The 5,310-nt window shown below is 46.9% G+C and overlaps 1 long non-coding RNA gene across 1 annotated transcript; it reads right to left on the bottom strand.

Moving 5' to 3' along the window:
• Positions 1-398: 398 nt before the first annotated feature.
• Positions 399-2,606, bottom strand: LOC124028345. Its single transcript, XR_006837581.1, has 3 exons — positions 2,547-2,606; positions 548-633; positions 399-440 (listed from the first exon to the last, which is right to left on the bottom strand). It is a non-coding gene; the product is annotated as an uncharacterized LOC124028345 (long non-coding RNA).
• Positions 2,607-5,310: the final 2,704 nt, after the last annotated feature.

The following is a 5,310-nucleotide window of genomic DNA, read 5'->3' as shown; positions in this document are numbered from 1 at the left end:
AGACAGGGGTTGTCCAGGCTAGGAGAGAGGGTAGAGCTGTAGTCTAAACATTGAGGAGGTGTGGAGACAGGGGGTTGTCCAGGCTAGGAGAGAGGGTAGAGCTGTAGTCTAAACATTGAGGAGATGTGGAGACAGGGGGTTGTCCAGGCTAGGAGAGAGGGTAGAGCTGTAGTCTAAACATGGAGGAGATGTGGAGACAGGGGGTTGTCCAGGCTAGGAGAGAGGGTAGAGCTGTAGTCTAAACATTGAGGAGGTGTGGAGACAGGGGGTTGTCCAGAGTAGGAGAGAGGGTAGAGCTGTAGTCTAAACATTGAGGAGACGTGGAGACAGGGTCCAGGCTAGAGAGAGGGTGTCCAAACATTGAGGGAGATGTGGAGACAGGGGTAGGCTAGGAGAGGGGTAGAGCTGTGGTCTTTAAACATTGAGGAGATGTGGAAGGCCTGGAGACAGAGAGAAACACACTGGTTATACACACAGATACATACACACACACACATACATACATACACACACACACCTACATATACACACACACATATCAACTCACCACCCAGTAGGCAGTCAAGGCTCCCTGTATGTAGCCAGTGATGACATCAGAGGGGTGATGCCGATAGTCCGATATTCTAGTCAGGCCTGCGAAGAGATTACAGTTTAGAAACGTACCTGTTAAATATTTTGAATTATCACTCAACAATATGAGAAAAATACATATTACAGTAGTACAGAGGAAATGACCCATTGTCAAGCACCGCCCTAGAATTTGGGCCAATCAAGTGGACAGCAACTGAACAAAGTGACAACAATTGACCAGACAAGACCAGGATTCTATCAAAACTACACCAGACAGCCAGGAAAATGTATCAGGCAAATGTATTTCATTATTTGTTTAGTTTTTTTCTTTACTCATAGTAGAGATTAAACAACACCTATGAAAAGACAGTAGTCCAGATGAAAACCACGACAGACCACTCAGGAGAGTCTGAGAGGCAGATCCATAGAAGATGAATAACCACGTTGTGGACAGACCACTCAGGAGAGTTCTGAGAGGCTATGAACATCCATAGACCAGATGAATAACCACGTTGGCCACTAGAGTGAACATCCATAGACCAGATGAATAACCACGTTGTGGACAGACCACTCAGGGAGAGTTCTGAGAGGCTATGAACATCCATAGACCAGATGAATAACCACGTTGTGGACAGACCACTCAGGGAGAGTTCTGAGAGGCTATGAACATCCATAGACCAGATGAATAACCACGTTGTGGACAGACCACTCAGGGAGAGTTCTGAGAGGCTATGAACATCCATAGACCAGATGAATAACCACGTTGTGGACAGACCACTCAGGGAGAGTTCTGAGAGGCTATGAACATCCATAGACCAGATGAATAACCACGTTGTGGACAGACCACTCAGGGAGAGTTCTGAGAGGCTATGAACATCCATAGACCATTATAACATATCAGCAACGTCAGTCAGACTATATTATGGGCTGGATTCCCAGACACAGATTACGCCTCGTCCTGGATTTAAAAACATGTCCGATGACGATTCTCCATTGAAAAATGCTTCTTAGCCCAGAATGTAGGTTCAGGTTGAGATTCAGTCCAATCTGTGGTGTTCTTAAACCAACTGACTTTATATAATATATAATGTTCTTAAACCAACTGACTTTATATAATATATAATGTCCTTAAACCAACTGACTTTATATAATATATAATGTCCTTAAACCAACTGACTTTATATAATATATAATGTCCTTAAACCAACTGACTTTATATAATATATAATGTCCTTAAACCAACTGACTTTATATAATATATAATGTCCTTAAACCAACTGACTTTGATAATATATAATGTGACTTTGACATTTAACTGACTGATAGGACATTATAATGCCTGTAACTGACAGGACATATAATATGTAATGACAGGACATTTAAACCAACTGACTTTATATAATATAAGTCCTTAAACTGACTTTATATAATATATAATGTCCTGTAAACTGACTGACATATAATATATAATGCTGTAACTGACTTTATATAATTTAATGTCCTTTAAACCAACTGACTTTATGTAACTGACAGGACATTTAAGCTGTAAACTGACTTTGACATTTATATAATAACTAACCTTAAACCAACTGACTTTATATAATATATAATGTCCTTAAACCAACTGACTTTGACATAATATAATGTCCTTAAACCAACTGACTTTGACATTTAAGCTGTAACTGGCGTGAACACAATCTCCGCCAACGGCAGGAAGGTGTGTCTCTAAAAACACGTTGCTGACAGTGTGCTTGTGGACAACACATCTGGGACTGAATCCCGGCCGTAATCAGTGTCTGGGAAAACGGCCCTACGTCATTATCAGTTGGGGAGTCCCGACAAGGATCAGTAGATAGATAGTAGTAGATGATTCCCCCCGTCACAGTTGGGGATCGTCCCCGCGACAGAGGATCAGTAGATAGATAGTAGTAGATGATTCCCCCGTCACTCATCATTATCTATAGACCTGTAAGTACCTGTATACACAGCTAGCAGAACCAGGAAGAACTGTATGAGGGGTCTGAGTAACCTGGCCCTCGCCAGCACCACCTGGCTTGGAGGTAACTGAAGAGAGGGAGGGAGGGAGGGAGGCAGAGAGGGGGAGGCAGGGAGGCAGGGAGGGGGAGAGAGAGGGGGAGAGGCAAAAGGGAGGAGGCAGGGAGAGAGAGAGAGGGAGGGAGGGAGGGAGGGAGGGAGGGAGGGAGGGAGGGAGGAGGCAGGGGAGAGAGGGAGGCAGGGGGGAGAGAGGGAGGGGAGGCAGGGAGGGGAGGAGGGAGGGAGGCAGAGAGGGGAGGAGAGGGAGGGAGGAGAAAGGAAGGAGGAGAGAGAAGAGAGAGGGAGGCAGGGAGGGAGGGAGGGAGAGAAGAGAGGGAGGCAGGGAGGAGAGGAGGGAGGCAGGGAGGGAGGAGAGCAGAGAGAGGGAGGGAGGGAGGGAGGGGAGGAGGGAGGGAGGGAGGGAGGAGGGAGGGGAGGGAGGGAGGAGGGAGGGAGGGGAGGGAGGGAGGGAGGGGAAAAAATGTTGATTACTGCACATGTACTATTTGGTACACATAGTATTATACTAAATTATACTGAATTGTGCCATTATTATACTATATTATACTGTATGCTGTATTATACTGTATTATACTGAATTATACTGTATTTATCTTCAAAGATGCAGCACAGTTCTGACTCGACTCTCTCTCTCTATGGCCCTGCCCTCACAATAGAGGATTAGCCAGTATAGAGAGACAGAGGTCAAACCTCTCCCTGCCTGAGGGGAACAAAGACATCTCTGCCTGCCCTACTTCTTCTCTCTTTCAATCCTCTTTTTCTTCCTGCTCTTTTCTTTCTCCCTTTCAGCTCCCTTCTTTCAATCCCTCTCTGCTTTCAGACCCACTGGGAGGATAGTTCTGATGTGTGTGTGTGTGTGTGTGTGTGTGTGTGTGTGTGTGTGTGTGTGTGTGTGTGTGTGTGTGTGTGTGTGTGTGTGTGTGTGTGTGTGTGTGTGTGTGTGTGTGTGTGTGTGTGTGGGAGATACTTACTGCTAGATACAGCATGGTGTGTACAAACGGGGCATGACCAGAGAAGAAGGATTTCCTGAAAATAAAATACAAAACAGATGCTGAAAACACAAACACACACACACCCCCCCCAACAGACAAACACACACACACCTGCCCCCAACAAACACAAACACACACTGCCCCCAACAAACACACACACACACACACACACACAGACACACACACACCACTGCACACACACACACACACACACACACACACACACCTGCCCCCAACCAACAAACAGACAAACACACACACACACACACACACACACACACACACACACACACACACACACACACACACACACACACACCCCCAACAAACACAACAAACACACACACACCTGCCCTTCCCCAACAAACACACACGCACCTGCCTCCCCCAACAAACAGACAAACACACACACACACACACAACACACACACACACCCCAACAAACAGACAAACACCACACCTGCCCCCCAACAAACACACAAACACACACACACCCCCAACAAACACACAAACACACACACCCCAACAAACACACAAACACACACACACCTCCCCCAACAAACACACAAACACACACACACCTCCCCCATTAAACACACAAACACACACACACATGCCACCCCCAATAAACACACACACACCTCCCCCCAACAAACACACAAACACACACTCACCTGCCCCCAACAAACACACAAACACACACACACACACCACCCCCCAACAAACACACAAACACACACACCTCCACCCCAACAAACACACACACCCCCAACAAACACACACACACCTACCCCCTCCCCAACAAACACACACACACACACACCTCCCCATCAAACACACAAACACACACACACCTGCCCCCCCAAACAAACACACAAACACACACACACCTCCCACCTCCCCCAACAAACACACAAACACACACACACCTGCCTCCCCACCAACAAACACACACACACACACACACACACCTCCCCCATCAAACACACAAACACACACACACCTCCCACCTCCCCCAACAAACACACAAACACACACACACCTGCCTCCCCCAACAAACCCACACACACCTGCCCCCCCAACAAACACACAAACACACACACACCTGCCCGTTCCCAACAAACACACACACACACCACCCCCCCAACAAACACACAAACACACACACACCTCCCCCCAAGAAACACACCCCCCAACAAACACACACACACCTCCCCCCCAACAAACACACACACACACACCTGCCCCTCCCAACAAACACACAAACACACACACACACCTGGCCTCCTCTTCCAATCGGTGGTCTGTCTGTCGGCAGGTTACCGTGGAGACGTAGGTTCCGGGGGTGCAGTTGAGCGAGGCATACGAGACGCCGCACACAGACAGGAAGTGAGGTCGCAGCCGCCCCACGCTCAGCTTGGCCATGTTAGTCAGGGATTGGCCGACGCAGCACCCGAACAGGAAGGAACCTAACTCCTTACAGAAATAAAATACAGAAATACAGAAATAAATATATAGCCAAACAGGAAGGAACCCAACTCCTTACAGAAATAAATATATAGCCAAACAGGAAGGAACCCAACTCCTTACAGAAATAAATATATAGCCAAACAGGAAGGAACCCAACTCCTTACAGAAATAAATATATAGCCAAACAGGAAGGAACCCAACTCCTTACAGAAATAAATATTTA

The sequence above is a fragment of the Oncorhynchus gorbuscha genome, unplaced genomic scaffold, assembly GCF_021184085.1.
Source record: "Oncorhynchus gorbuscha isolate QuinsamMale2020 ecotype Even-year unplaced genomic scaffold, OgorEven_v1.0 Un_scaffold_4064, whole genome shotgun sequence".
NCBI lineage: Eukaryota > Metazoa > Chordata > Actinopteri > Salmoniformes > Salmonidae > Oncorhynchus > Oncorhynchus gorbuscha.
Note: the sequence above shows the minus strand (reverse complement) of the source record. Positions and strands in the feature narration are given on the sequence as shown.